The 21,521-nt window shown below is 37.3% G+C and overlaps 1 long non-coding RNA gene across 1 annotated transcript in view; it reads right to left on the bottom strand.

The window, feature by feature from the left end:
• The window catches only part of LOC309634501, a 61,220-nt gene extending 40,555 nt beyond the window's left edge, over positions 1 to 20,665 (bottom strand). Inside the window, exon 1 of the long non-coding RNA XR_014248150.1 lies at positions 78 to 20,665. This is a non-coding gene — a long non-coding RNA (uncharacterized lncRNA). The remainder of the gene's footprint in view (positions 1 to 77) is intronic.
• Positions 20,666 to 21,521: the final 856 nt, after the last annotated feature.

The raw sequence follows: 21,521 nt of genomic DNA, 5'->3' as shown, positions 1-21,521 counted from the left end.
ACACACAACACGCGCGCACCCCTTCTGCAATCAGAGACATTGCACGTATCTAAGAAGATGAATCACACAGTGACAACCTTCCTCACGGATTTAGTCGATTCTGCTTTCATCCCTCCTCCCCGTCCACACAGAAGGGTGGGCAGTGTCTTCCTGAGAGCAGACAAAGAGCCATTTGCCAAGAGAGGGGAAAGACAAAAAAATGGGGTTGGAAGGTGGTGAGTTCACTTTTGAATGTTACCTTTGAACTGATACTCCTGGCGGAGATGTCCAGCTGGGGCGGGGTGCGGTTCTGGATTGCAGTAGGGTGGACTGAGGTGGAAAACTGAAATAGAGGAGAGTTTGGTGAGTGGATGCATTTAAAAAGCAGTTGTGCTCTTTAGATAAAATTTAAATATTGCTTATCAAACTAATACAATCGGTTGTGTCATTTTTAAAGATTTGGGAAACTGATCAACTTGAGGGTTGGATCAACCTTTTGTTTAACTCCATCGAGCCCACTGGAAAAATGACACAGAACAAAAATAGAACCCTTTTTCCTTAACAAGAAAGAACCAAATGTCTTTTTAGGCATCAAATTTTTTGTGGTTGGCTAAAACAATCAAAAAGATAAAAAAGAAGAAAGAAAGAAACAAGAAAGAAGGAAAAGGAATTTTCCACAGGAATTCAGGCATGCTGGAGGACAGAAATAAATTACTCCTTTTTAAATTCTCAATCTCTTTCCATTTGTTCTATATGAACTACAATCATTAAATGTTTAGTGAGTGCCAAAACCAGTTTTTTTTTTTTTTTGCAATGATTACACTAGGTTCTAAAAATCATAAGCCTATAAATTTAAAATGCCCCAGATATTTGTCTCCTAAAATGGGCAAGAGTGGGTGGGGTGGGCAGAGGGGTACAGAGCCAAGTATTTTGCACAGTAAATACACTGCATTTCCACTATCCCTAGTGAATCTTTGTACCTTCTCTTCAGGGTTCCTGGAGATAATAATATACTATAGCCAGCTGAAAAGAACATCTGTTTTAAGAACTGTGAACTTACAGGTGCCATTTGTCTGTCTGATCCATTCCCATTATTTCCCGTTCCATTTTGCCACTTTATATTTCTGCATTGATCAAATCTATGCAAAATAAAGGGACTGAGAAAAACACTAAACAGCCATAATTTCTTCTCTCTTCAAAAGGTTATCCGCCACCTTTCCTGTTAAATAATTCTGCTTGCTATAAACACCCAACTTCTTTTTTTGTAAGCATGTGTTTCCCTTTCCCTTTAAATCGAAGTCTTTGGTTCACTAGGGCTTACTGCTTAATGACAATGTGGTGGAGTTAGCCCAGGAGAACAATGCCTCCATTAATCTGCCTCATGCTTAATTGGTAACTACTGTATGGGCTGGCATTTCAAACACAGATTGCAAATGTACTTGAATTAGTTACTGTTTAATTGATACAACTGGCACTCAGCCTAGAACCAACATGCAGCTACTGTAAAAAGAGCAAGGCTTGAAAGGAGAGAGAAAAAAATACAAGGTATGATTGTGATTCATTCTTTATATCAATTATTCGTGGAATATAATTACATAGTTTTTCATATTGCTTTAACAAGCAATAGACCAAAACAGGCTGCTAAAAAATGCCTGTAATGCTTGCTGACATAAAGAATAACAGCAGTGATTCCCAACTCCCTCTCTTTCTTGATTCTACCCTTCTCCCTGCAAGAATAGTTATGTATGTACAACTGAGTTTGGGAACTGCAATATTTACAAAAGAATGAATGCCTAAGAGGATAATTTTGACAATGTCTCCAGAATAGCAGAAATTCAAGGAAATAGAATGCTATCATGTCAATAATTCAACTTTATTACCATTCACACCAGTGTTACTATGAACATATTTTTCAATAGAAAAAAAACTAATACCTTGAGATTAATCCCCAAATAATTCCACTTAGGCACATCATGCAGGAACCATTAGATTCTACAACTTGCCTTTGACTAGAGAACATTTTAATTCCAGAAATATTGTAATGATATTGATGGTGATCATTTCATGAGCATCTTCTACACACCCAGAATCACACTAGGTGATTCAATATAAAATTTCCCATGTAACCCTCCAACGTCCATGCTTCCCTCCCCAGTTTGAATCTTCATTTCATTGTTTAAGTCTATGTAAAATAATTGGACTGAGAAAAACATTGAACTGAACTTTTTTACCCTATTTTAAAAGTTAACCCACTTTTAGGCTTAAATGATTTGCTTGATGTAAAACACCCAACGGCCATCTTGATTTTACAGGTATATGCTAATCATATGAGAATTTATGCATTTTTCTTACCCAGAATTCCTATAAAACACCCCAAACTCTCTTTGCTAACCTGAAGCGAAAATCCCCTCATTGGTTCAGTAAGCAGTATTGACAATCTACTGTATATCCAGTTTGGTCCTTGCATTGTGTGAGATATTACATAAAACTGATCTTAATAATATTATCAATGAGTTTCTAATTGCCAAAATAAAAGGGACAGTTTCTATTCTATTTTTAAAAATTATTTGTCATTGACCTTTGTTTTGTAATACACTTTTCTTTGGTTGAATTTTTGTAATAGTTAACAATGTTGTTCTTGGTTTCTCTGACATAAAGCCCTCTGGTTTTCTTCCTGCCCCTCTGACTACTTCTTCTCAGTTTCTTTTGGGGGTGTCTTTCTCCATCCAACATTTAAACACGGGGAGGGGATGTCAATATTTCAGATCTCTTTCACTCTATACACTTTCTCTGTGCAGTTTCATCTTATGCTACAGACTACCTACACACCACAGGGCCCTAAACAAATATCACAATTCTGGAGATTTTTTTTTTTTTCCTGCAAAATAATATATGCAAGTTTTCAAAAATTACTGAGAGTAATCGCTTGTAAAAATTCCTAATTCTTATCTTACCCTGCAGATCACTCCATGGCAATCCAGTACCAGACACACAAAGCTAATTGGATATCTCTACTAGAACATCTAATAACAGCACATAAGTATGTTCAACAATGGACTTCCTTGCAGACTCACTTTTTTTTGCCACTTCTCCTTTCTTGTGGAGTGGTGCCCCTAATACACAGTCACCCAAGCTGCCAGCCTGAGAGTCAGGATGTTTCCCCCCGTCCTTCATTGCTCTCCTCCACCCCACCCCCACCCCCTGCCAACCTGATTGGATCACAAGGTCTGCAGAGTTTCATATCCATTTACTACTTTTCAAAAGTATTTTTTCTTCCCTGTCCTCAGTGCCACCGTGTTGTTCAGATCCTTCTTACTTTTCACCTGAATGTTCACAATCACCTGCTGACCAGTTTTCCTGCCCATACTATCACCTCTTCTCCAATCCATTCTGTAGAAATTACTCCAAAGCAAGAACATGGACCCTTTCTTGCAGAAGATCCTCAAGAACTGCCATATGCTTCAGGAAGAGGTTTGGTTGTGTTCTAATTCCTGCTTATTTTTGTTTTCTTTTTCCCATCTTTCCAAATGTCTCCAGCCTTCTCCATCTGGTTAATTCCCACTTTCTTCTTAAGGCTCAGTTCAATGGTCATTCATCCATGAAGCTGTCTCTGGCCTTTCTTGCCTAAGCTAGGTGTCCATCCTCTGTCTTCCCTTATTTCCCGATGCATCCTTCTGTTACAGACTTGACCATACTCCTGTGGCTTCCTTGTTAGACTCTAACTACATTCTGCTTTTGCTGAAATAAAGTGAAAATCAAATTTTAATTTTTAGACTATTGATTAGCCTTATATACTAAAAAATTAGTCTTATTTCTTAGTATATTAGAAGAGATGTAAAACATAATATTGGAGAGGGGAGGGATAAATTAGGAGTTTGGGATTAACAGATACACACTATTATATATAAAACAGATAACCAACAAGGGCCTACTGCATAGCACTAGGAACTATATTCAATATCTTGTAATAACCTATAGCGGAAAAGAATTTGAAAAAGAAGATATATATGTATTCTTATATTCATATATATATGCATGTATGTATAACTGAATCACTTTACTGTACACCTGAAACTGAACAGCATACATAATACAACATTGTAAATCAACCATATTTGAATTTTAAAAACCATAATATTGGACTCAGCTTTATGTACTGAGTATATAAATAATGCTTGTTCTCTAGTTTCTTTTCTTTGCCACTAACCAGCTGAGTAACACGAGGCAAACCATTTAGCCTCCTGAAGCATTAGCATCGTCCTCTGCAAAATTATTTCTAAGATCTTCGTAACCCTACTCTTCATACTTATGTGGTTTTTTTTTCCATGTTATGTTGTGTAATTAGTCATTTAATAAAGGTTTTAGTGGTTTACTGTTGTTGAACGATAATGATCTCAAAGGTTCTGGTTCAAAGTGTTCTTAGACATTGATTTTTGTCCCTACACTCAATGTAGAATTGTGGGAATTAGTTTATTCGTACCTAACATGATTACACAATGGATTTGAGGTGGTTTACAACAAGAATATATCCCCAGAATGGTAAAGAAGAAGTAAAAGGAGAAGGAAAGGGAGAGGGAGAAGGAGTGCTTGGGGGGACAATATGATGATACAGAATTGTGTCCAAGAGAAAAATAAATAAAGAGAGGAGTCAAACCTAGAAGCAAGTGAAAATCGATGCCTCCGCCATAATGGTTATACATAATTGTAATAGATCATTTTCTAACTTGATTCTAAGCTCCCTGGCATCTAAAATGAAGAGAGCAACAGTCTCAAATACAAAAATTATCATAGGAGAAGCAAACTTTCTCCAGCACAATTTTCTAAAGTAATTTTTTCACAATGAGCTCCAGGTAACAGGCACCAAATAGTATACTAGACAATGCCTCAACAACATTCTTAAACAAAATATAAGAAGAGACTGAACTTGCAATACCCTTCAAGAAAGGCAAAGCCATGATCTTGAAAGTCTGTAAAGACAATTCCATGAGTGGTCATGGTATATTTCAATTGTGTAACCTTCTGCTGATCAAGTCTGGTTAAAACGAAAATCAAGAATAACTGAGTGAATAGCAAAATAACACATTCTTTAAATTATCTTCTGCAAATATCACATTTGCCCAGATTCTGATGGGGGTCACTGTGGTATATTTTGAATAAAATTCTACTACAGGAAGTGGTAGTTGATCCCTCCTTCAGATTTTACGAGCAGTTTTCTGTCAACACTATTCCCCCAGCTTATGCTGGCTCCGTCATTAACAAACTGTGAACTTGAACAAGTGACTCGATCTCTGTCATTTAGTTTCCTCATCTGTAAAACGGAGATGATAAAAACACTTTGTTCATTGGGTTGTTACAAGGATAAAATGTAATAAAACATGTAAAATGTTTATAACAAAGCCCAGCATATAGAAAATACTATTATATTACGTTATATTGCTTCATACATTTATATGTGCTTTACTGATTAGCATCAGCACTAAAAAAAAAAAAAGTTTTTCTTTGTGAGAGCATAATGGATCACATATCTGCAGATTGTTTAAGCTATCAGTAAACTGTGCTTTTGGTTAGTTTGGTGATGCAATTCTTCACTTATCAGAGACACAGAACCTGTTTTTAAAACTTATATATATCTAGGTTCATTCATGGCCTTTCATTATCATTTTTAAACAAAGTTGCTCTCTTGCAAGACATAGTCATCCACTGTAATAGTGAAAAAAGACTCTGCATATGAGCCTGGAAACTTGGATTTAGTCTAGCTTAGTGATATCCATGTTTCAGCCTCCTTATCTACAATGTGAGAAGATCAGGATAGTTGTTAAATGTTCATTCTAGTTTCAAATTTCTGACTCCAAAAATTCCATTTTCATTTGAGGTTAAATATACTTTCAAATAAAGGAAAACAAATGAGTTTTTAAAAATCTGTATGTAAAATATTTCTTCTTTCTGATGTATAGTTCTTATTTCCCTAAATTTCTTAACTCTAAGGAGAATTGATGTTTTCCCAGTTAACTTTCAGTTTCCTTTGATGTTCTTGAAAATTTCAGGCTAATCAATCCCCAGATGGCTCTATTTCAAGTGTTACCCTTTTGCAGCAAAGAGCATCTCTCTGAGCTTTAGACCTAATTTTGCTGAGTATTCTCGCCTCATTTAAGATGAGAGCAAAGCTTCCTCTTTATTGGCCTGTTCCTCTTATGCCATCTTTATCTCTCATCAAAATGGTGAGCATTGACCTCCAGAAGAAGCTCATTGAGCATCTCTGCTTTCTTCTCCATACCCCTACTCACCCATCCCCAAGAATGAATCAGGGTCATATGCCTAACCCCGAGGAAAAAGAGTTGTGATCTGAATGGCTGAAACCCTAGGACTTTGTACTGGCACATCTATCAGAGAGATGAAGGTGACAGCACCTGAATGTGAATTTTTCCTCTCTGGTCTCTGTTTCTTACATGGCAGATAGAATGGTAATGAGGACCAAAGCTATTTCCCCTCAGAGAAATCCCAAGCAACTCTCTTTATCTTTAGCTCTCTCTGTCTCCCACTTTGGACTCTCTCCTGTATCAAAGAGCAGCTCTAGGTTCAAGGGTCCAGGTTTGATAAAGCTTGGAGCAGGAGACTTTGCATTGAGACAGACACCTTCCCCCTTCCCTCCTTTTCTCTCTATCTCTCTTTACTTATATTTCCTCCCAGCTTGGGAGGTCTACTTTAGCTCTGCCAACAAGATTGGTAACTTTAATGAATAAGGATTGGGTTTAGGGTATAAGCCATGTGGCTCAGAGAGGAAGAATGGTCCAGGAACAGCTGACTGGCTGGAGTCTGTTAAGGATGAAGGCCAGAGTTGAAGCAAAAAAATGGGCAGTTTTGTCAGTCTTGGTCAGTCTTTCTCTCGTGATTATATTTCCCTAGAAAGCTCACCCCAAGAGGTATCTATGACAGGGCAGAACTCAGTTATTTCTGAGTTCCTTTGCCAAATAACACATGACATCACTTTAATTGCAATCCAATGAACATAGCACCAAGTGGTATAGCTGATTTTAACTCATTCCATTATTTCCAGTAGGAATTAGACAGGTTGTACCTAGCTCCTTTCTGTACCATTCCCTTTTTATGATCAGTGGGAGTGGAAAGATTCCTCTTTCAAAATCTCTGCTTCTTTCTCATCCACTATGCAGATGTAGCAAAATCAATTAGGAAACAGTGGATGTATTTTTTAAATCTGTGTGTCTCAGAAACTAAACCTTGCTGAATTAGGACTTTATGCAGATGCTTTCCAAACTTGCTTTTTTAAAATTTTTGAATATTTTTTCCTTAATTATTTCTCAGTGAGGTCATTTTCTAAATTTTTCTCATACTTATTATTCCCCATATGATATACTCTTTTCACTGACTAAATAAAATTCTGGGGTGTAGAGACCATAGATTGTAATTATTATCTTTACCTCCTATTTTGCAAAGCATGTAATGGGGGGTGCAATAAATATTGGTTAGGAAAATTAATAAAAATAATAGAAAGATTATCACAGATGAAATACAAATAGCTAATAAATGTAAAAAAAACAAACAAAAACACATTCATTCTTCCCAGTAATTGTAGGTATGCACATTGGAACTGTCTATCAAATTAGTAACAATATTAAGATATTAGTGATTGATGTTAGAAAAGAATTATCATAAACTATTGCTGAAAGATAAAAATCTTTCTGGAATCAATTTGGCAATATGTATTAATAATCCTTAAAATTTATATTGTCAGAGAATAATGTCATGCAACAATTCTTGGTATATGATGCTAATTTTACTATTATTCAACAAATATCAAGGCCCACCATGTGCCAGCCAATCCTCCAAGTGAACAAATCTCTTTTTTTCAAGGAACTTTCATAGACAGCAAAGTCAACTAGTGATATGTGCTGTGAATAGATGACCATAGGCCCCTTTGTCTGGGACAGTTCCAGTTTAAGACTCTCATCCCAACATAATTATTAGGAGGAGAGTACTACAGTAGAGTGATGGGAAGGGTGTTATTTTAGGCAGGTAGTCAGGGGAGCTTTCTCAGAAAAGGTGACTTTTGGGCAAAGGCCTGAATGTAAGAAGAAGGAGTAAGCCCATTATTATGGGGACATTATGCAGGCAGAGGACAGAGCATGTTTGAAGAGTGGCATGAGGTGAGTGTGGGTGGAGTGGCCATGAGCAAGGGTGAAAGTGAAAGGACAAAGACTCAGGTAAGACTGAGTCACTCACATGCAAACATTACATAAACATTCATCTCAATCTTCTGGAAATGTTGAAACACCTTTAAGGTGGGCTCAACATTTTTTTTTTTTCTGACAAAGTTGTTAATAATACTCCCTGGTTGGCAGAATTTGCTACCAAAATTAAATAGAGAATGCCATGACCAGATCACTTCTGCTCAAAATGAGATGATATGTCCTTTACTACAAAGAGTAAAGTTGGGTCTTCACAACTGTAAAAATGTGGGGCTGTGAGCCACAAGTGAGCCTGAACTCCCTGGCTAATATCCAATGTCAAAGCCTGTCTCTCTGGTACAACCTCAGTTACTTTTGTTCTAGTTACTACATTTGAAAATATTTTAAAGTCAATGTAGGCTTCCAATATAGAGATTAATTGGCCAATGTTGTTATTTATAGTCAAGAAGATGATAAATTTTGAGGGAATTTATTTTCATATTTTTAAATTAAACCCAGAGAAGCATATGAGCCATGCAGGAGGTGAAAACTGGGCCATCACTTTTGTTCTCTTCACCATGACCAGTGGACCAAACTCTTTACTGGGAGGAAATTAGCCAAGAATTATACTCCATCTGTACAGGATTTTGAAAAGATAACATAAGTGTTTTATACCTTCTATTAATTATTGCTTTAGATTTAATCCATCTCAAACATTTATTGAGCACCAGTGAAGTGCAAAGCACTCTGTCTTATAGGGCAAATTATTTTTGACTATCTCTGCTCATGTCCCCCCAAAGAATTTTGAAAACCCAGGTATACTCTCACACATTTTTGGGTCAATATCTGAATTTTTATCACAAATTCAAATTGTTGAAAAGGGTTTAATTTCTGGTTATTGCAACTATTGACATTTTAAAATAAAATTATTACATCCCTCTTGGAAATGCATCAAGTTGAGTATAAATACCAGAGCACTCACCTATGGTCAATTCATCTATGACAAAGGAGGCAAGAATATACAATGGAGAAAAGACAGTCTCTTCAATAAGTGGTGCTGGGAAAACTGGACAGCTACATGTAAAAGAATGAAATTAGAACATTCTCTAACACCATACACAAGAATAAACTCAAAAGGAATTAAAGATCTAAATGTAAGGCCGGATACTGTAAAACTCTTAGAGGAAAGCATAGGCAGAACACTCTGACATAAATTGCAGCAAGATCTTTTTTGATCCACCTCCTAGAGTAATGAAAACAAAAACAAAAATAAACAAATGGGACCTAATTAAACTTAAAAGCTTTTACACAGCAAAGGAAACCATAAACAAAACAAAATGACAACCTACAGAATGGGAGAAAATATTTGCTAACGATGCTACTGACAAGGGATTAATCTCCAAAGTATACAAACAGCTCATGCAGCTCAGTATCAAAAAAAACAACCTAATCAAAAAATGGGCAGAAGATCTAAAAAGACATTTCTGCAAAGAAGACATATAGATGGCCAAAAAGCACATGAAAAGATGCTCAACATCACGAATTATTAGAGAAATGCAAATTAAAACTACAGTGAGGTATCACCTCACACCAGTCAGAATGGCCATCATTAAAAAGTCTGCAAACAACAAATGGTTGGAGAGGATTTGAAGAAAGGGAACCCTCCTGCACTGATGGTGGGAATGTAAACTGGTGCAGCCACTATGGAAAACTATATGGAGGTTCCTCAAAGAACTAAAAATAGACTTGCCATATGATCCTGCAATCCCACTCCTGGGCAATATATCCAGAGAAAACTATAATTTGAAAAGACACATGCACCCCAGGGTTCATTGCAGCACTATTTACAATAGCCAAGACAGGGAAGCAACCTAAATGTCCATCAATAGAGGAATGGATAAAGAAGATGGAGTACATATATACAATAGAAAATTACTCAGCCATAAAAAAAGAATGAAATGATACCATTTGCAGCAACATGGGTGGACCTAGAGATTATCATATTAAGTGAATTGTCAGACAGAGAATGACAAATATATGATATCACTTATATGTGGAATCTAAAAAAATGATACAAATGAACTTATTTTCAAAAGAGAAACAGACTCACAGACTTAGAAAACAAACTTATGGTTACCAAAGGGGAAAGTTGTGGGAGGAGGAATAAATAAGGAGGTTGCAATTAACATATACACACTACTACAGATAAAACAGATAGTTAACAAGGACCTACTGTATAGCACAGGGATCTCTACTCAGTACTCTTTAATAACCTATATGAGAAAATAATCTGAATAAGAATAAATAAATAAATAAATAAATACCAGAGCAATTTGTTATCCACCACCATCAATTAAAAAATATTAACGGGCTTCCCTGGTGGCGCAGTGGTTGAGAATCTGACTGCCAATGCAGGGGACACGGGTTCAAGCCCTGGTCTGGGAAGATCCCACACGCTGCGGAGCAACTAGGCCCGTGAGCCACAACTACTGAGCCTGCGCGTCTGGAGCCTGTGCTCCGCAACAAGAGAGGCCACGATAGTGAGAAGCCTGCACACCGCGATGAAGAGTGGCCCCCGCTTGCCACAACTAGAGAAAGCCCTAGCACAGAAACGAAGACCCAACATAGCAATCAATCAATCAATCAATCAATCTTTAAAAAAAAAAAAACTATTAACAAGCTCTTCAAGAGTCAGTACTTTTACATTGTTCCTTTTTCTTCTTGAACTGATGTTTTCATTATACTTAATCATTCACTTCTGCCAGTAAAATAGGTATATAAATTAAAATGCATTTACTTATTTCACTTGGCCATCAGGGTCTAGGTACTAAAATAGTCTTCCACATTGACTCATCATTATCATTATAAGTCTTGACGAGTCATTATTAAAAAATAAAAGTTAAATTTTATAAATGCTTCATTATTGCTAGAATTATATAGTATTGGCATTAAATCCATTTTCAATGTCATTTTCATAGTTGTAGTGCTGAAAACATTTGTTGACATAAGTAAGCAGATAAGAATGAAAATTTTGCTATAGCACTGTCACTCAAATCCACAAACTCTAAGTTATATGCAAATACCACTAAGTGATCTATGATCAAACATTTTCACGATGAGCTGAAAACTTGTTGAGGATCTCCTTCAATTCTGTGGAAAGCAAAATATTAGAAAACACATGACTTGCAAAAGGATTTTTTTTTTTTTTTTTTACCTTTACCCAGATACTGAACACATTCTTCTACAGTTTCCAGGAAAGAAACTTAAAGGATTTACCAAGACATATCAAATGACTATTAATTATATCAGTTACTCTTTTACTTGGAGGTATGTTGCACTAAGCATGCTAATATTTTATACACAATATACTAAGAAAGATTTATTTAAAACAAAGTGTTTCATTTCAAAAGTTCTTTGCTAATACAATAAAATATTTTAATCTCATTTCATGCTTTAAATATATTTCTGTCAACATTCAAAGATTCAGGCTTAGCTCATTGAATTGAAAAGAACGTCCACCATATAAACTAAATGGCAAACAATTCCTCTTTGTCAAATCTACCAGGCCAGTTGGACTCCCCCTCTGCCTGAAAATGTATGATTTCACTTTTCGGTTCAAAGGAATGTCTTAATATGTATTCCATGACAACCCTCTCCCTATTGTATTCTAATTGTAAAATAGAGAATGATAAAATGATTGATACATAGGTAGATAGATAGAGCAAAGAGCTTAGCTAAGAATTTGTCACTTTGACGGAATAAGAAGCCACCACTCTCGTGGAACTTTGTAGGTGATGGGGATGGAAAAAATGATGTGATTGCATGAAAAAATTCCAACTGTTCTTTACTTTGATGCCCAGGAGACATTTATATATTAGGGCAATGTTTATTTGTTTAGTAAAGTGGGAGAAGGTGATTAAAAAAAGGAGATGGTACAGGAGCACCAGAATGGCACCTCAATCCCAAGCCTGCATTCTCAGTTTGGGGACTGAGTACACGTGGAAGCTGAAGATCTAGACTTTGATTCCTTGTAAGTTTTCATGCCTGTATTCATGCTCAAGAATGGTGCCCCGTGTGAATACTGGTGTAGAAGACTCAATGAAGAATAAGATTCCCTGCCCTGAAGGAATGTATAATCTACAGAGGGACGCATGCATTTGTCAATTTGTTCAGTGAGCACCCCTTTGGGAATAAAGAAAAGACTATGGGCTCTGCTTTCAAAGATCGTGAAGTCTGGTCATGGGAGGAAGAGAGACAGAGATGCTATGAGAGACCAGAGACATGGGAATATGTGAGATGAGGCAGATTGCTTCCTGCTGGGCGCCTACAAAGGAGGTTATATAGGATTTGGCCATGACAAGATGGAGCAAGAACGTCCCATGTGACAGATATAATAAGAAATTCAGGGGACAGATAAAACAAACAGAAATATACAGTAGCTGTCAAGTGGACAGACTTATGGAAAGTAGGGCTGGAAGAAAAAGTATGACTAGGACATTGAAGAGTCTGATGTTTATTCTAAAGAAATTGGTATTTACAAAATTGTAGAGTTACTGTAGAAATAGTACATAGTACATATACATAGTACATATACATTGTAGAAAACCTAAAAATTATTTTACCACCTAGAAACCTTCACTATCATTAATATTTTGTATATATTCTTCCAAACTTGCTATACATACTCATATTCCCAGCACCTAGAATAGTACCCTGGAACAGAGCAGGTACTCAATAAATAGTTCCTGAGTAAATATTTCTGAAACTGAAAGTTTTTTACATGCCGTTTAAAAAAATTTTTGCATAATATATATTATAAAATATTTTCATGTCAATAAATGTATTTGTACACAATCTTTTTAGTGGCTGCCTAGTATTTTATTGTAGGGGTATGTGCTTTCCATTGTCACGTAATTGTTACCAAGTTTTAGCTATTATAAACAATAATGCAATAAGAAATTACAATACCTTATAGAATTTAATTGGTTGAAATTATGCATGTGCGATTTATGAGGATTTCTGAAAGACTGTACCAATTTACACTGAAACCACTGTTCCTAAAATGTGTTTTTTTAGCCCTAAGTTCAATTATTTTGGATATTTTTTTTAACTTTATCAATAACAAAGGTGAAAAAATGGATCAAACTATAAGATATTTTTCTTTGCTTTCTAGTTAAGGTTGAATATTTTTCACATGTTTATTGGCCATTTTTTGTTTCTTTTTTGAGAATTCCGGTTCTTTTGTAGACAAAGGTTTTCTGTGAGGGAGGGAAGTAACACAGTAAGAACTGCATTTGAAAAAGAAGTAGTTAGCGGAGGAATTTAGGATGAATTGGAGAAAGAGCAATCAAGCAAAGAGAAGGCTTAGCTGCAGAAATGGCAAAGAAACGTTTCTTTAGAGGACTGTGGGTATGAGGCCCCGATTTAAGGGTGGAAAAGTGAGGAGGAGAGGAAATTAAGGCAGCATTGCACTCTGCTTTTTCATAACCTTGACCGGGAAAGGAAGGCAATGGGAACTTGTGTTAGGGTTGGGGACATCTAGGTATGTTTGTGGGCTGAGGACATGAGCTCCACTGAGAGGAAGGAAAGGAAAGGGACCCCACATGATTGAGTAACTACTCAGAGGAGATGAGAAAGGACAGTACTGGAGGCAAACATAGTGGGTTTAGTTCTCGGAACCAGGAGGAAAAGAGGCGTAGGTGAAAATCCAGAGAAGAATGGTAATGATACATAAGGTAAATAGGTTGGTGTTGTATGTGATAATATAAAACAAGGCAGCATGTGGTAAGTCTAATAAACAGAATGAACAATGCCTTGGGAGCCAGCCGAGCAAACTCTCCTACTGGCAGAGAGCATGGGTGATGGACTTATGGAAGTTGCAGCGTTGCAGCCGGGCCTTGATGGGTGAGTTTCTGGGGATGGGGCATTCTCGTACCGGAACAAATGTCAATAGAGGCCCTGAGACAGTAAATCACTGCAGGGAAGGTCCAAAGAATGGAAAATAGAGGGCTCTGGAAGGTGGAGAGGGCCCCGGGAGGTAGAGGGGGAGACACCCCAAGGCTTTCATCGCCATACCTAACAACCAGGCCTGCACTTAGGACTCTCAGACGTATTTTCACAGACACTATGGCCTGCAAACCTCTCTCCGACCTGGTGATTATTATTCTTACGTCACAGATGAGGAAATTGACATCCAGAAGGCTGCACATCTTGTCCAAGATTACCAAGGGTAAAGAAAGGAGCCAGAACCAGAGCGTGGGTCTTCTGATTCCTGGCACAAGGGTTTATTTTTTAGCTTACCCTAATGTCTTTTATTTGACTCTGACGCAGTGAGAAACCTCCGAAGATTTCAGGGTGGTAAAATCAGAGCTTGCAGATGATATTATAAAGCCAAATATATTAGTCACTTTCAGTCCTTTGAAAGTTCTCAAAGAATAGAGTAGAACTTTGCCATGACTGGCATATTTTTATCTAGTTCAAAGGTTCATCAAAGTCTGTTACAGATTAATTAGTTAACGTTTGCTTGCGACTGTGTAGGTAAACGGAGCAACCTAATTATGTCCTCAGCATATCAAATACTGCAGCTCACTTTGCCTAAATCTAATTTAGCTATTTATACACTTTCTAAAAATAGAAAATTGAGAATTATCCATTATCCAGAACTAGTCATTCAATTAACAAGGAGATAAATACTAAAGAGCCTGATCCCAATCATCAGAAAATGAGGGCACCGTGAGATCAAGGACATGAAAGCCATGTACTGTCACAGCACACCTTGGCAGGAAAGAACTCTGCTCCCCTGGGGTAACTGGCATTTTTTCCACTGTAATCTCTGTGCTGGGTGCATTACACTCTTAATCTTTGCCCGCTCTCTGGGGCATTACCACCGTTCTTTTACAGATAAAAAACTGAGGCTATCAACAGATCCATAACCTGCACAAAGAGGTCAGGATGTGATTCAAACCAAGACCTGTCACAACCCTATGTGCATATTCATTGCACTTGAGTACCCGTCCCAGTCCCCTTAAAAAAGAGAAAGCGTTCCATTTAGTGTGGCATAGCCCTAGTTCATATTACTTGAGCATATACCAAAAGCATAGCCTATTTCTGGCCATCCACGTTTGTTGACTAACACAGACAAAATGAGAGTTTTGTTACTCACAAAATGTAAATATGTAACCCCACAGAATTCAAAGTAAGACATAAATGACTTTGTCTTTTTTGCAAATCACAAGACAGGACTTGGTTATGTTAAAAGAAATCGGGTGAATTCTTTTATGTCTTCATCTCTTCTTAGGTGTTTTCTATACTTGCCACCTGATTGGGTAGAGGCTGGAATTGACAGGTGAGGAAATGTAAATGTAATCAGTTGCTATGTAAATGTGATACTTATGTTAAGTGCATGCTAACACCCTCTGATTTCTCCCCAGGGTTCCCTGCACACTTGGAGCCTGAGGAGTCCTAACACCAAGTGTTTCAATGCCAATATATTGAGGGATAAGAACTCCAGTATAGGGGAATGATAAGTAAAGATCCTACTTACTTAACCAACTTGCGGAAACTAAAGACTTTCATAAAGTTAACCCAACTCTTGGGGAATATAGAAGAAGTAAGACACAGAAAAAAGACATGAAGGCAGATTTTGGAGCCAGACAACCCGGATTCCAGTGCCAGCTCTGCTATGTACTAAGTTGCATGATTTGAGGTCCATTATTGAACTGGTCTGAGGTTCAGTCTTTTCATCAGCAAAACAGGCAATAGATCTGCTTTACACAGAAGTGGTAGAATTTACATGGAGTAATTTATAAAAGCCCTTAGTTCATTGCCGGATATCCCTTCGGGCAAATCCAAAATCAATCCTTGAAGAAATCAAGTTAGAAAAGGAATTTTAGCAGATTTACAGTAACTCTGAAAATATTCTTATATCTCACAAGGCGGTGGGAATATAAGATGGTGACCTGCTGATATAACTCATGTCAATAACACATAATACAAAGAAAACATATAAATATTTTTACTGTCAAATAACTCATAAAGTTCCAGTTATAGATTATGTAGGTAACAGTAAAACAAGCACAGTGGTTTATCTGAAAAACTTACTATTTTGTATTCCAAATTGATTTGAAAGTACAGTATTTTATAACAGTATAGTTCCTTTAAAATGTAACTATTCTCAGCAGCAACCATTTCCTCACCTAACAAAATCTTCAGTTTCAGTAAATACTTCCCATTACACATTAAATTCTACCTCCTACTGAAAAAGCAAGGATGCTAGGCGACTTTCATCACCTGTAATATCAGAAGATCAAAAAATATTCTGGAAAGGCACGAAGACCTAAATTTCCACTTTCTGTTTCTCAGGTTACAGCCCCAATGACAGCATCAATTGGAAATAAATCTGGAAATCAATTAATATAATAGAAAGATTAAACTTGGGCTGTAATCCTAAATTAAGGTAAATTACTAGTTATAAAGAACCTTATAGAAGGTGATAACAGATTTCTCAAAATTACCTCTGTGGTGTTTTAAAATTTCTCACTTTAAACTGGATTATCATTACCTATATCCTTTCAGTAGAGAATAAGTTCTTGTTTTTCTTTTGATCCTAATTTTTTAATAAAGGGATAGTTTGTTAGGAAAATACACATTTCTGAAGTTTCTCTTTCTTACCCTTTAGAAGAGACTTAGATCAAGATTCTTAAGGACATAGAAAGAAGAGAATAACAATATCATCACTGTATATGCAGAAGACTAAAGGCCCTGATAAATTACATCAGCGTTAATCTGGGTGAGTCAACCCATTTTAGTGACAGCAGAAGATATATTGCATAGTCTATATTTATATATATATATATTTATAATATTATATAATTTATATGTATATTTATAATATAATATTGTATTATATTATAATATAATTTATATAATTATAAATATATATTCAAATTTATCACATATCTATATATTCTACATACAGGACGAAGGGAAGAAAATTGTGGTGACAGAACTAGGTATTTTTTAAGTTATTTTTTAAACCCTTTAGCATCATACCAAACTCTGAGGTAAATGTACTCTTGTAGGGCCCCACTCTGTAAATTTAAGAACTGATTCATCCTATTTATTCTTCTGACTTAACAATTTAGATAGAAAAAATCAAAATGTATTAATACAGCAATTAATGTGCTATTTTTCTGCAAAGAGTGAATTTGTGGGTAGATGTGCTCAGTGCAGTTCAAAAGTAACACTTGTGAGAAAAAAATATAAATTTATTCTGTAGACACTAATTATATAAACTTATTGACTCTTTTTTTAAGAGGAGAATGAGACTTGGAACCTAAAGTGAATAAAGTGTGTGATCTCTTCAATGAAAGACCATGACTCTTCCAACATACACAAAACAGCTCACAACCTTGACCCCAAACTGTAGCCCACTGACATTCTTGTTCTTTTAGGCAGGTCAAGTGCTTGCCCTGGCAGTCTCCAGGTTTGGAGAAGGCTCTCAGACATGGATTTCTGCCACTTACCAGTTGGGTTACCCGAGAAAAATAACTAAGTCATTCTGTGTCTCAGTGACCTCATATGTAAAAATGAACACAATGATGCCTAAATGTTAAAGGTCATTATGGAGGTTCAACATAATGCATTAAGTAAATACACGTTGTAAACTGTAAAGCACTCTAACAATTTCTTTTTTTAAGAATATTTATAGCTGAGCCCCACTAGGCACTATCTAGTCGGTAACTCTTGGTGATCCTGAATGAGAAAGAAGGATTAACAACATGAGGCAATGTAAATCTCAAGTTTTATTTCAAATTGAATAAGTTTGAATACCACAGCATCTAACAGAGACACGTAGGTCTTCAAAGTTATCAGCTCTGCCTGACTCTTCTTGTGGGTTCTAAACCTATCACGGTAGTGGTTCTTTTGTTTCTATCTCCTTTTTTTTTAAGATTTTAATTTTATTTTATGACTTACAGATATCAAAATAATAAACCTTAAAGAGAAGATATATAATGTAAAAACGTATCAGCAATTAACTCTAATACTTCAGATTATGTCAGAAAAAAAGTTTTCTGAATTTATCATCCTACAGGGGGAGTCACAAGAGATTTTCTTTCATTCTTAACATTAATGACTTAAGGGTCAGTCCCAGTCAGAAGGAGAACAGAATATACAGCTAGTAAATAGCCAGGGGTAAATATGTAAAGAAAAAAGTCTGGAAGGAAATGGACCAACACGTTAAACCTGTAGGAGGGATTGTTTCTGAGCAGTTGAATAGTTTTGTCACTTGGTTTTTCTGTACTTCCTGAGTTTTCTGTAATGTGTACATTTCACTTTCATGGAAAGAAAAAAAAATCTACAAACACTTAAAGTACTTTATGAGGGACCACGTATATGTTCAGTTCTGCAGACTGCATGTTGCACAATTTTAGAAGGAACCCTTCACATCCAAGTCTATGTGAAGGGCCCACTCTAGTTGTAAAGGGCGCACCTGTGGCAACCCAGCTCAGAGACAGCATTGGAAAGTAGCATAGTGCCTGGCCGAGCATGGCAGACAATATAAAGTTCTCTACCTCAGGAAGTGGCCCGCAGACGTCTGAAGCCACTCCTCCTTGAAAAGTCCTCCTATTCGCTAGTTCCTACGCGGCTTAATGGCAGGTGTGGATAAGGTGCCTTCTGTTTATCAGTCTCCTGCAGTGGAGAGAAGGGTTGTCCTGGGAAATTAATGTGTTCTATTTCATTGAATTGTCATGATAACTCTGGGAAGTAGATGCCATCTTTTATCTTACGCGTGTGAATCTCAGGTGACGTGGTTAGGCAGCTGGCCTAAGGAGGAAGAGTTATGAAGGAGCCCCAGCGACCCCTGAGAGCAGAAAGCAGACCTGCCCCGGGAGGCCGTCGTTTCTCTCATGAGAACCCTTCTTCTCTGCCTCCTCCTCCTAGTTGCATTTTTCTATTCACCCAACCTCTAGATTTTTATCCCCTTGATCTAGTGAGACCCACTATCTTATATGTATAATTTCTCCAAAGTATCCTGCAGAAAAGAGTCATTTTATATTCGAGTTCTTACAAAATCAGTCATGTCATAGGGTTCCCTCTCAGTGACTTTGCACTGAACAGAAAGGTAATTTAAACAACTGCCCTAATGTAGCCCAAATATTCATCTCTTCCTTCTCTTCTATGTACCATTCCTCTTACCTTGGGTTAGAAATTGGCCATCAATCCTATAGTGTCTCTTTAATGGAGGCAGCTTGAGGCCTGTGCCATGAATCCAACTGGAAACCAGTGCAGGTACACAGAACTTACCTGCAAGTGTTTCTGGAATACATCCAGGTTCACTAAGACTCAAAGTGTTTGACTTTTTTATGCCCAACTCCATGGAAACTGCCTGCTTCTGGACTATATCTGCTCCTTAGAAATGCTGTTTGGATACTTAATTAGGTCTACCCTCCCCTTCCGGCTAACTTGACAGCCTGCTGCCAGAGTTAATAATTAACAAGGTGTCACAATACCTTTAACAGTCGCTCAATTCTTTGCTCACCTGCCTCCCTGTCTCTTCCCGCTGCTTCTGAATTGCTTAAATTCCCCTGGGATACAAGCTCCCTATAATAAATCATGACACAAAGGCACAGACTTTTGTGGCTCTAACTGAAATTCACAATTGGGCAAGCCCAGGAGGCAATCACCTGGCCATTGCCTTAACCCATGTGCATCCTCGGTGCTGCTTAAGCACAGGTGAGCATGAAGTTTTAATGAGGCCTTAGCTGCAAATGCACTGTGCAATTACTGTTAAGATGGGCGAACATTTGGCCCAGAAAGAATTGCATTTTAAGCAATAGGGTTTCCCTATTAGCTGTTCCCAGCTATTAATTCAACCAGTTTGTTTATACACTTTGACAACTGTTCATGTGAAAGAGACCTGGGGATTTTATTTGACCACAATTTCATTATAAGCTAACAGTATGGTATGGTTGCTAATAAAAGTTAATGTAAGTTTAGGCTACATTAAGTGAATAGTCCAAATAAAGAAAGGCAATATCCCCACTATACTTTACTCTTATAGGTACATGGATCTTATTTTTCCAAACCAAAATTTGGCAAGTGCGATTATGCCTGTAGAGACTCTGGCATGGAACATTCGAAAACATAACTATCCTTAAAAATTCAGGATGTGTGGCTGGTATATATGAAGAACGTCATTTATTTATTCATTTATTTCTTTGTTGCAGCAAATACCTATTCAATACACACTCTACGCTGGCTTTGTTCTAGATTCAAGTGTAAGGAAGAATCATTCTCTGATTCTAAGAATTTTTGTTCTCCTATGAGGTGCAGACAAGCAAAGAGGTGAAATAAGAACTGGCTTTGGGGGTAAGCAGAGTCACTGTGAAAGAAGTACACAAATGGAGCATCTACTACAGCCTTGCAGAGTCAGGAAAGGCTGTCCTGAGGAAGCGATGTCTATGGGGGAAACTAACAGTTGAATAGAGGTGTGAAAAATGGAATTGCGGATGAAGGGTGGTGGAAGGATGAGCATGGAAGAGTGACCCAGGAAGAGTGAACAGGATTCAATGTGGGTACAGCAGCCAGAGTGTGAGAGCAAAACTAAGGCCAGAGAGGTAAGTGGGGACCAGACCACTCAATCTCTATGTTCAATTGGAAAAACAAATTGATAGACAAATATATAACCAAACCAAATATAAACAAGCATGTCACGGACAATAAAGAAGATGCGTGTACTAAGTGCTATAGCAACATAGAGGAGTCAGTGGCTAACCGCCTGGAGAAAGTAACAAAGGAGGTGATATTTGAACACAGTTTTGAAGGGTGACAGCCTGACCACATGGGAAAGAAGAAGACGGTCCTCCATGCAGAGGACACAGCTTGTGCAACGGTACAAAGATGGGAGATGAGAGTGCAAATCAGGTTATGTCCTGATTTGACAGGCTGACAAGACATGGAAATGAATTTTAACGTCACCCACGGGAAATTAGAAACCAACAGAGGATTTTAAGCTCACGTGTGGTGTTTCAGCTTTCTATTACTGCATAACAAACACTTCAAAATTTAGTGGGTAAAAATAATAGAAATTTATCATTTGTAATGATTCCATGGGTCAGCGGGGCAGTTCTCCATGTAGGTTCAGCTGGAGTTTCTCATGCAGCTGCATTCAGCTGGGAACTCAGCTGAGGCTGAAAATCCAAGACACCTCACTCATGTCTGGGGGCCTGGTGCTGACTGTCGGCTGCAGCACCTCGTTGCCCACAACATGGCCACTCTTCCTCCAACAGCCAGTTCTAGACCATCCTCCTCACTGCATGGTGACTGGATTCCAAGAGGGACGATTTCTAAAGGACA

The sequence above is a fragment of the Balaenoptera borealis genome (genome assembly GCF_965194805.1).
Source record: "Balaenoptera borealis genome assembly, chromosome: 9".
NCBI lineage: Eukaryota > Metazoa > Chordata > Mammalia > Artiodactyla > Balaenopteridae > Balaenoptera > Balaenoptera borealis.
This window is presented reverse-complemented; position numbering and strand designations above follow the sequence as displayed.